The 12,169-nt window shown below is 45.2% G+C and overlaps 1 protein-coding gene across 1 annotated transcript in view; it reads right to left on the bottom strand.

Moving 5' to 3' along the window:
* ITGAE (integrin subunit alpha E) overlaps positions 1 to 12,169 on the bottom strand; it is an 847,690-nt gene that overhangs the window by 282,945 nt on the left and 552,576 nt on the right. The gene's annotated exons all lie outside the window — the stretch shown is intronic.

The raw sequence follows: 12,169 nt of genomic DNA, 5'->3' as shown, positions 1-12,169 counted from the left end.
CAGGTCAAGGAAGTGCCTTTTTTAGGTTTGGTGTAAATCTGTTCAGTAGATTCTGAGAAAATAGCCTTTAAATCAATATATATATCTGAGCCAGCTTACGGTGCGCTTACGGTGCGCTTACCGTACGCGTACGGTGACGTGCGCGAGCGCGATTCTGATTGGCCGTTAGATCTTAGTAAACATTCGAATCGGTCTAAACCAGGAAGCGGCGGCCGCCATTTTCTCTCTCGCACTCTGACAAGGGGGTTGAAAAACAAAGTGAAAAAATATGTAAAGGGGCTGTTTAGACAGCTCCCAAGCACCTAGCCATGTCGAGGGAGTCCCCAACGATCCCCCAAGTGAAAAAAAGCAATTTTAATTTTTTTGAAAATTTCGCCGATTACGCTTACCGTACGCGTACGGTAGCCAATATTTAAAAAAAAAAAAAAATATCCACATTATCCCCACCCCGTGTGCTACTGGTGCCCGAAGGGCACCAGTTGTGCATGCCTTATCAATTTATTAAAAAACATATATTTTACCTGTCACAACGATGCTCATCATATGTTTCCTCCATGTGCGCACGGTGCGCGAAGCGCATCGTGCGTTCAGGGCCCATCTAGCGTAACGTGGACACGCGGTGCGCGAAGCGCACCGCGTGCTCACTGTGTGCGCACGGTGCGCGAAGCGCACCGTGCGCGCACGGAACGAACTGCGTTAAGTGGGCGCGCACGCCATAAATGGCGTAAAGTAACTTAGCATTTAAAAAACCGTACAAATTCACTGAAAAAACCATAGGTTTCACACACGTTATAGTTAGGAATTAGCATTTAAAAAACCTTGCAAATTCACTGAAAAAACCATAGGTTTCACCCATGTTATAGTTAGCTGGACATTTTACTGATAAAAAACCAATGAAATTCCCCCGTTATAGTTACTGTAGGCAACTATAACTCACGCGACCGTAATCCTCTGCTGATGACATATGTGTCTTTATGAAAAAAAAATATTTGTAATATATGTATAGCTAAAATTTAATGGAAGAAGACATGGGCAAATAAGTGTCTAAATACAGTATTAGCATCAGCAGAGGATTACGGTCGCGTGAGTTATAGTTGCCTACAGTAACTATAACGGGGGAATTTCATTGGTTTTTTATCAGTAAACTGTCCAGCTAACTATAACATGTGTGAAACCTATGGTTTTTTCAGTGAATCTATATATATAGATATATATATATCTATATATTGCAGAAGTATTTTACTGAAAGGACTGCCATAACCATAAGGCCCTGCTTTACCTGTGATACTCACCTGAGTGTTATTAAAAGAGATATAAAGCGGCGCTTTGGTGGTCTCGTGAGATTTTGTGTGCTGCTGCCCGTGAACAAGGAAAATATTTCTGAAACGCGTTGGGCAACTTATACAAACACGGAGGATGCATGCTGTCCTTGAGATGCTTTGCTCTATTTTAAATCCGGTGAGGAGTGCGCTTATGTTGTGGACAAATGTGGACTTGAATATCTATATAGATATATATATAAATATATATATATCTATATATATAGATATAGATATATATAGATATATAGATATATAGATAAATATACGTTGCAATCTCTTGGGATTCCTATTGCCTTACCAAGGAAAACAGGTTTTAATAACAATAACTGAGTGTTGCTAGATCATTAGAAATGTTTCCTACCATTAGGTATACACATCGGACCACTTCCAGCCGGGTATCTACCATTAATAATATGTAGTTGAAATATGGGTCTACACTTCTTTTTGTACTGACATTACTTATTGACTTTGTCAAAAAAGATAACAATAGCCATCCCCAACCATGTCACATAGATGTACTGTCAGCACAGTTTGTGTCAGTCAATATACCATGTCCTCCTCCACCTTTTCATCCCATCTGCATTTCTTCAATCGCACCTCCTCGGCCATCGCCTACTCAGATATATTCGCCGTCCATCTCTCCACACTAGGCCCACCGTGACTCAACCAGGTTATCGCCACTCGCCATTTAGCCAATAGAAATAACAAATGGAAGAACTAAAGCTCCATTTTCTGGCCCTTCCACAGACAAACATCATCAAACAGGCAAATGACAGGATCTGCCGCAACAGGCGTCTGCACCATAGCTATCACACGTGCCACCAAAGTCAGCCAAAATGCAAGCACCGCGACAAGTCCAAGCCAAATGACGAAAAAAGGGCATGAAGCCTGGCACCTGGGACAACTAATCAGTTTACCGGGTCCACTTTATGTAGGAGCACGGGTGTCACATACATGCGGAGCAGAAAATGAAAGTGTATACGTTAAAAAAACTACAGTTACGTGGTATAGACTGTACTAACGCACACATGTTTGTTCACTGTGTAACCTCAAGTAGTATCCCCAGATCCCCTTCCAGGATGCCAGTGTAGGGAATGGGACACGCTCTCAGTCCACCATCATGGCTCTGTATAAATGATACCAAATGGTGGCCCCCACCCAGTTCTAACAGTCCTTGAAAAGTAAGTGACCTGCATGGCAACTCCGGGAGGGTGGGCCAGATATCCCTGACAATGGCTGTTATACTGGCATGTTGTGGAAATTTTCAAAGCCCTACATGAAAGCAATTCCATGTGGCCTCAAACGTAAGAAACTCTTAATTGGGATACAAGTCACCGAGGGCCAGATATATGACCATTCACTTTAGCGAGTTGCAAATTGCACCGATTTGCGACTCGAAATTTGTGACTCGCTAAATTGAATGTACAATAGTGTCCCAGACACTGTTTGCGATTCTCAATGGGGTCGCAAATTGCATGCCTCATCAATATTCATGAGGCAAGCACAATTTGTGACCCCACTGGGAATGGCTAGCATGGTGGCCTGCTGGGGTCAGCAGACCACCATGTGTGTGACTGCTTTGTAAATAAAGCAGGTTTTTTTTGTTTAAATGCAGTCTGTTTTCCTCAAAGGAAAACGGGATGCATTTAAAAAAGAAACATTAAACTTTTCCGTTTCATTTTTTAACGGTAAGCAGTGGTCCTTGGGACCACACCCTGCTCTTAAAAAATATTTTCGCACACACTCAAAAAGAGGAAGGGGTACCCTGGGGACCCCTTCCCGTTTGCGGGTGGTTACCACCTACTTAAAGTAGGTGGTAAACTGTGAGTATTTTGCAACCGCTAATGCAGTTGCAAAATAATAGTACATGGCATTGAGACTCGCTATTAGGACGCCCCTTCCCAATAGCGAGAGCCACAAACGCTATTTTGCGAGTCAGTGACTCACAAAATAGCGTTTGTACACACCAGGATCCATTTTTTGCGGTGGCAAATGGGCAGATCTCCCATTTGCAAGCACAAAAAAGGGTCGTAAATCTGGCTCCTTGTTTCTCGCAATGGCCTCCCCATTGAAGGCAGACATATCCACTGACGCTGCCACTGATCGATGCTGGTAAATCCCAGAAAGTGAAGTCTCTGGCAAAGGGGGCCTTCCCCAGTACTACCTTTACAGTACATTCCCACAAAGAGGCTGTATGTTTTAAAAGGTGCGGCACTGGAATCACATCTGGACCCCAGTCATCAGTAGCAGCAGGAGAGTCAGCTCCCTCCCCCTTGTCCTGCAGCTCCCCCACTCCGTGAGCCAGTGCCCACCATGCTGATTCTGAGAGGCTAAGTAGCATAGCTCCAGGTTGGGTACCACCAATCCTCCCTGCTCCAAAGTCTGGAATTGGGAGTCTCTTGCCATTTTAATCCTACTCCCTCCCATATCAATGTGTAGTCTCCAAAACACTGTGCCGTGAAACGTGTCGAACGAATGTTGCATAGAGTACAGACAGCGTGGCAGCAGGAACACCATCTTGGAAATAGCCTCTCGTCCCAGAGAGACAAGGTATTCCAGAAGTGGCCAGAGGACCGCAAGCACTCAGTGACCCACTCAATATGACACTGCCTGCATTTCTGTGCCTTATGTACCACCATAATCCCTAGGTATCGGAACTGGTCAGTCTCCCACTGCAGGGACAAATTTAGCAATGCGGCCGGCTCATGGGAAACAAAAGCCCCCAGAGGAAACAAAAGCAACTTCGTATGATTAATCCTTAGCCCTGACAATTCCACAAACAGGTCCAAATTGGACAATAGGAGGGGGAGGGACCATTGTGGGGCTGAAAGATAGAAAAGGGTATCTGACCCCACTCTGATTACCCACTCAGACATACATGATCAGTGGGTTTGGATGACCAGGGGTTCCAATGCTATAGAAAAAAGGAGGGGGGGGGACAATGGGTCGCCCTGCCATGTACCTCTGCCCACCACCCATGGATCTGACCATAATCTACCCGCCTTTACCCTAGTGTGGGTTTGGTATGTAAAAACTGCACTCAAGCACTGAAGTGCATTTCAAACCTCCTAAGATAGTGCCAGTCGACTGCGTCGAAAGCTTTGGCTATATCACTAGAAACAACAGTAATTTCCACATCCCTACCCTCCACCTCATGTACGACATGCATTATCTTTCGTAGAGTCATAGTGGTAGAAAACAAATTTGTCTTAATGAATTAACTGTGAAATCACCTGGCATAATCGGCGGGTGAATGCCTTGCAAACTACCTTTCTATCTGTGCTTATCATCGTAAGTGGTCCATAGGAGGACGGATCTGACGCATCCGAACCCGTCTTTTAGACCATCGAGATGCAGCCATCTCGCATAGATGGAGGCAGCACCCCAGCGTCTCTGGCCTACAAAATATACCTCCTGTTAGTTCCACATAAGAATGGGGAAAACATCTGATAAAATTCAGGCAAGCAAGTGCCATCTGGATTTCTTCCAGAGTGAGAGTGGCATCCCGTAGTGGCGTAACGAAAGTTGAGGGGGCCCCCCCTGCAAAGTACACAGAGGGGGCCCCCCTTCAGACTCACTCAGGAGCTTTCAGGCCAGGGTACAGTGCTGCCGGGCCCTCTTGGAGCTCGGCCCTCCCCCCAAGTGTTGTTGGTAAAAGTTGCACTTAATATATTTTTTCCATTCATTTAGTCGTTCATTCATTCATTCATATTTGTTTCTGAGCACCTGGAACAAAGGCTCGCTGTCAAACAAAAAAAAGTCATAGGAAATAGCTGTGAGCCAATGTATAGTGGTGAGTGGGGCAGCTCTCCACTTTTGTTTAAGAGACAAAAGAACATTGTCAATGTCTTAGCAAAAGGCTCTCTACTCGCCAGCCCAAGCATCACTGAATTCAAGATCCCACGCTGAATTATCACCCCGGCATCTCTAAGCCATGGCTTATTTACAAGGAGCACCCCTTTAACTAAAATGCGATAGTCCTTGTGCCCCTGAAATTCGTCACCTGTCGAAAGGAGAGCATCAATAGGCTATGAATTCTTGGATGACCCCCGCTGGGTCAAGTAATAAGTGCTGAAATATCAGAGGAGGAGGCAGCTCTATTCAAATGTAAAGCTGGTATGGTTGCCAGGCCTTTGAGAACCAGAATGGAGTCCTCACTTCACTAAACAAATATCCAAATCACCCAAACATTTTTTTATTTACAACTAATTCCTAATGGAAGCATCTGGTAACAGACTCCTTTCACCAAATATATACTATAAGTACTCCGACGACGTCATCCCGGCGCACGACGCCGACGACGGACGCGGAGCCGCAGACGACGCCTAGCGACGCGCAGGTGTATTGCTGACGAAAACCTTTCCGGATCCAGCCTGACGCCTGGGGATATTCTAAGGTGAGGAATCTAACTAACGTGTTTCTTTCAGATGTTTAAAACGCTGAAAAACGCTGGAGTGTCATATCCTTTGGCTGGAGTTCTGAAAGTATCTGGGTTTTCATTCTGACCAGAACTGGGCCAGTCTAAACAAGTAATGTGCCTGAATAGATGAGTGACATGTAACTTTGCAGTTTACACTTCATTCTTTGATGAGCATACCTTAATATTTTTCGGATCATAAAACGCTAGAATGTTGACAATCCTGAGGGGAAGGCAACACTACAGCTAGTAATTGGCTAAATGCTTCAAGGCACAGGCCCATTGTCCAATCCAGTTAGGTGATGTAGAGATCTTTCTATAGTGGAGATGACTGAAGCTTGTGGAAAGAGAAAACCCCCTCCCTGGCACAAGGCCTTAGTACTGCACGTGCAGGAAGGGGAGTGGAGCAGACCCCTTGTAACCCTCAGCTCTGCAGAGACAATAGAGCCATTAGGAGAGAGAGGTCTGCAATCAACGAGACACTCCTCTGGCAACATAACTATTCCGAGGTCATTACTACACAAAGCCTCAATAAAATCACTGTGCTGAACCTTCTTGGAATACTTACTGTGGTGGAGGAGGCCACTCCAATGGCTCATGGGTGCTGTTTAAATGCTAGCAACAGCTTAGCATGACGTGGCCAGATGCCATACTAGGACAAACACCGAACAAGCAATAGGTAAAAAAAAGCCCATTCCACGGGGGAAATCGCTGCACAACCACTGGACAAAATTATAACAGAACTATAACTGGGTAAAATAGTGAACAGGGCACTAAAGATGGGCAACTTCTGATAGTCAATCCATGCATCGATTTGGTGGTTAAATGATGTTACTGTGGGATTAAAATAATCAATATTTTTCCTGACATCAGTTGCTAAAATGCATTCAAATCTTACTGTAACTCTGCTATTGTAACCTGCAGGGGTGGCACACCTAAAAGTCATATTGAAATCGTAATATAATTCATGGAATACATTGAAAGTTATTCTCATCTTGATTGGTAAATCCATACATACTATGACTTGTTAATAGAACCGGTAAATATAAAACGTATCACAAATTAATTACTCTCCAGTGGAAAATTGTGTATTTAAACTATTCAATGGAATGAGAAACAGTCATACTATTTCCTGTAAGAGATCAAATACTACAAAATGGCTGCAATGCGAAGATCATCAGCATCATTTTGCTGGTAACATGCAAGCTATGTTCACATTGAAGTTAATTGCTCTTTAGAGGGACATAGTGTTTCAAGTATATCCCGCTACCGCTTACCATAAAAACAAGCGTTGGCAAAGCCAATTTGTTTCGCCTTTGTGAAATCTATTGGTTTTGTCAATGTTTTTTTAGACATGTTGAACAGCAGAGCGAGTCTAAAAAAACATTGACAAAACCAATAGATTTCGCAGAGGTGAAGTTATTGGCTTTGCCAGTGCTTGTATAAAAGTGAAGCAACCTGTATACAAATGGCAGCTGCGGGGCCCTGGGGGAGCAATAAAGGAGCGGTTGGTAGTGAAACGATGGTTATCAGGCGAGGCGAGCAACAGGAGGCAAAGGAACGGACCAGAGGTTGGGGAGGATCATTTTTTTAAAATCTAAAGAAAGTCAAGGAGAGAAAAGCACTGGGCAGTAGGAGGGAGCAACACAGAGCAGGTCGAAGCGGGAGAAATAAAATGCAGCACAGAAAGAAGAGAGAGCAAATGGGGAGGGCGGAGCAACATGGAGCGCTCAAGGCAAGGTGTGCAGGGCTTTGGTGAAAAGGAAGCTGCACACGAGCCCTTGAGTTCAGTGAGCGTGAACAACTCCTACACACTAAACATTATAGTGCCGTACTTTAAAAATGCATTTACGACCAGACAGAGCTGCCGACTTCGGAACTGGGGAACAAGGATCAAGTCTCGCCGTCGACTCACCTTCCCGTGATTCTGGGCAAATCATGCAATCTCTCCTTGTCTAAGAGAAATCTATCTGATTTTGTGTAATTTGAGTGGGGCTCCTGTAAAGTGCTCTGATACCCGCTGATTGGAAGAAAAAAAAAAACAGTGCAAACATACCAATTGCTATTATCTTACTTATGATTCAGAGAACAGAGCTCCTCCCCCCCTTATGGATTTCAGGAACCCACGGACAGCCCAACTCTTCCATATGTATCTGAAAGGCAGTGTGTCAAACTGATCCGACTGTGGCACAGACACACTTTCAGTTTACTGATGCTGTTTCTTGCACTTTGCCTGCAGTTGTAAAGCACATTTCAACAAGGAGTAGGTGAGCCAGGCTACCGCTGAGCACAGAAAGATAAGGGGTTCTGTAGTTACAAGGCATCCCCTGCATTGGACTGGTTCTCTTCCCCAAGGCCTCCATCAACAGTAGAGGAGGGAGGGGTATACAGAGGGGCCTCCCGCTCCGGATTTAATCCAGAGCTCTCAGGCCTGAGTTCTGTGATGAGGGGCCCCCCGCAGCTCGGGGGCCCCCCGCACTGCGAGGGCTGCACAGGCCTATTTACGCCCCTGTCATCCCGATCCTGCACAGCAGCCTCCTCCAGTCACAGAAGCGGTAGAGCAGTCAGGATGGCAGCAACTCGCTCCTGTGTCGTGTTACCGCAAAGCACGATGCACCTTCTCCAAATGAGACTGAAGGGTGTCCACTATCTCTCGCTTTTTGTGTATACCTCTGTCCCCTAATGAGACTTAAGGTGAAGAATGGGAGGGTGAGCCAACTCCCAACCGTAGGATGCAGGCCAACAACTGCCCTGAGCTGTCACCCTCTCTATGGAGGAGGAGCCGATAAGATTTCAGGGTGTACTTCTCCAGCCTATCCCAGTCACAACCTGCAGCTGAGCTGGTACCTTCCCTTGGCATCCCTCCACATTGTCCAGAGGGAGTCACTTTATACGCGCCAGCTCCTTCACCCTAAAAATGAGCTTGACCTGTACCAAACATCGCACCCCACAGGAGAGGCTTATAAAGCGTCCCAGGATCACAGCCTTCATTGCCTCACACTCAGTTGATTGATCAATTGTAGAGGACCAGTAAATCTCAAAACAATCTGTCAGAGCACAAGATATGGTCGCTCTGTCTTCAGCATCTTGCAAGACTGCTGGGGGTAACCTCCAAGTTAACGGCTCTCGAGTACCATTGCCTCAATCAATCTCACGGCAGGCAGGGCAGGATTGGATAAATATCGCAACAAGTGCATCACTGTTATGACTCTAGTACCCAGGGGAGATGGTAGTAAAATGCAATGAAGTCTACGGAAGGTGCTATTCTGGTTATAACAGTTATGTTACCTAGAGGTGGGATGGGAGGCCCTCTAAATATCGCAAAGCCCCAATTGAGCAGTAACCATCCTGCAGTGAGGAGGTTATCTTAGGCCTAGTGTAGGACATTGGTATGTAGATCGAGGACTCCATCCAACACACAGTTTAAGTTCCCCGCACATAGTACTCTGGAATCCAAAGCAGGTGAGAGAACATCTCGCATCTTCAGACAAAATGACTCATCATCAATATTGGGCCTGTATGTGTTGATCATAGCATTCTCCTCCTCATCAAGTTTGCCTGTAGCAGGAGATAACAACCCTCCACATCCACATCCATGTAGGACAGGGCATCCCAAGTGTGACCCATATGAAAACACCTTATGAAAAGGTTGAATAGCTGGCAATATAGACCTGACCCCCCAACTTCCAACTTTGTGACCTCTAGATCTGTAAGATGGGTCTCCTTCAAGTAGGCAACATCCACACAGTGCCTCTAGGGGAGCGAGTGAACCCAAACCTTACAGAGGTATGTATAATTTCCCAGCCCACACACATTCCAAGAGAGGAGTTTAAAAGTTTCAGGCCTATTTATTAGGACGTATTGTGTGTAGACAGACCAATGCTTCTCTCCTCGCGACAAGATGGCAACAAATCCACAAAGCAACAACATCAAAAGTGCAGCTAATAAATTCCCCCCACCTCGGACAAGTGGGACTAAACCACAACATCGTACATGATCAAAATAATCAAAGTGTCAGAACTTACATCATTGCTACCCAATCCCCAAAGAAGACCACAAGAAAGAGGGAAATCAATCCCTCCCTGCCACTGGTGACAAGCACAACCCGTGAGAACACACATGAGGGTAAATAACAAGTCCAGTGAAACACTGGTATCATTGCTATCATATACCACCCAAGCCCCTCTCGGGTCAGCAAATCATGTGCATAACAATCAATCATCCTCTGCGTAAGTGTGATCAGAACTGCTTCCCTCCCGCAACAGTTGCTGAGGCAGTGTATTCCACTCTACCGTTAGTCCCTCATTGAAGACAGGCAATCCAACACCCTCTCTGCCCGTCAATTCAGGAAAATCAGTCAGCAGGATGTCCCTCATAACCAGGAGCCCAGTAAGCAATTTGTCAAGATGGTATTGTATCAGCAATGACATCACTACAGTGCGAAGGAGCATCCCAGACCTCGTCGTCTTGCGTTGGCCCAGTTAGTTTCACCGGTGGGACCTTTAGGGAATCTGTCCCACAGTGTCCATGGGGCCATCATCCTGGATCACAATTTGTCCAGTGCTCCCTGCTGCAGGCTGGCTGACACCTCTGGCTCAAGGATACCTGTGCCCAAGACACCCACCATGCAAATGAAAAGGCTCTACTTCACTCAGAGGGCGCACTGGTAGCCCATATGACATATCCAGCCGGGCGACCAGACCTCTTCAGGGCTCTCAAAGAAATGTGACTCTCATGCTGCATTGACACAAAGTTTACCTGGGTAGAGGAGCATATACTTAAGGTCCATTGCATGCACTCTCTTCTTGCCCTCTAAGAATGAGTTACATTTCTCCTGCACCCTCTGTGTATAGTCAGGGTAATTTGCAAAGTTTTGGTTCTCAAACTGTGGAACAGGCAATTCCCTTGCAGTTCTAAAAATCGCATTCCCTTTCTCTGTAGTTCAGTATCAGAGCAATTAGTGGCTTCAGGGGGGTCTGAAGGAGGGGCTGGTACTAATGCAATGTGCACCCGTTCTATAACAAAATAGTCCGACAAGTCTCTAGGACGCATTTTATGTCTTACACATTGTTCCAGAAAGAGCTTGAAGGACTGGTCCTCCACTCATTCTTGATAACCCAACAGGCATATATTATTCCTCCGTGTTCTTCCCACGGTGTCCTCTAATTGATGCTCCAAGGTGTCAGAGACCTCCGTCAGCCTTGCGACCTGTTGTTTGAGCTATCGTACCTCAGTCTGCAAGGAAGTGATGTTGGACTCTGCATCCTCCACTTTGTACGCCACACTGCAGAGGTCAGCACCTAGCTAGATTGACTTCAATAGACACCACCGCAATTTGACCTTTAAGAGCCACTGTAGAGCCCTGTATTGACTCCAAGATGTTGGCATGTGACTGTTCTTCTGGTCACTCTGGGGAATGTTTCATGGTGCCCGAGGTGTCCTGCTGACTGAGTCTATATGTGTCCTGGTGAGGGGTGGTGTATTGAGCAATATTATTCTCCTGCTGTTGTCTCTGGGGTCTGTCCTTCCCCACATTGCTGGAGTGTCAGTGCGACTAGTAAGTACCAAACATTCAACAGAGTCCAGGATGATAAAGTCCCCATAGTGCCTCTCAGTCTAGGTAGTGACTTCCATGAGGGAGACTAAATGCTTTGCAAGCCTAATCACCCAAGCATACAATCTGTCACCCAAAGGTCACCCTCAAAGCAACAGGGTGCAGGGGCTATGTTCAGGTCTACAATAGCGATACCAAAGGGGATGATGGACGGAGCATTTGAGCAAATCAAACACTCCCCCCCCCCCCAGTCACCTGATCTGAGTTTAATCCATCATCATTCTTTAGCTCACTCCACCACCCCAGTTCAGACATGGCCATGTAATGAAATTTCATGTAATTACTTGAAAGTAAATTCCGCAAATTTCATATACCCATAAAATAAATATATATAAGGAGTCTTGCCACTGGTTTCTCTAAAAAAGGCTGAGTGTTTAATTTGCCTTTCAAATGCTTCTTTTACCTACTGCATTGTGTTTTACAGTCCTCTGCGTTGACCTCTGTGCCATTTATACCAATAACTTTATTATGCTGCAACATGGAAATTAAGGCGGGATATGACGATTTATTCTAACTCATTGTGTTTTTGTTTTTTCCTATGGATATGATAGAACACCTTTTATTCATCTCAATTTATTCTAATTCATAGTGTTTTTCTATTTTTCCCATACATCTTTTCGTATATACTGTATATGTACTCAGATTTCATTTGTTTTTTGGTTCACCATATTATCGCATAACCTGTTTTAACTATGTACTCTACAGAATAGACTAAATAATGTAGCCATACTTTTACTTTATATTACGTTATATAATTCTTATAAAGGAAATAGCTCTGCACAAGTGTCCTGTTGGTGTTAAATAGTGTAAGTGACC

This window comes from Triturus cristatus, chromosome 3_2, assembly GCF_964204655.1.
Source record: "Triturus cristatus chromosome 3_2, aTriCri1.1, whole genome shotgun sequence".
Classification (NCBI taxonomy): domain Eukaryota; kingdom Metazoa; phylum Chordata; class Amphibia; order Caudata; family Salamandridae; genus Triturus; species Triturus cristatus.
The sequence above is the reverse complement of the archived record's forward strand: the minus strand, read 5'-3'. Positions and strand labels throughout refer to the sequence as shown.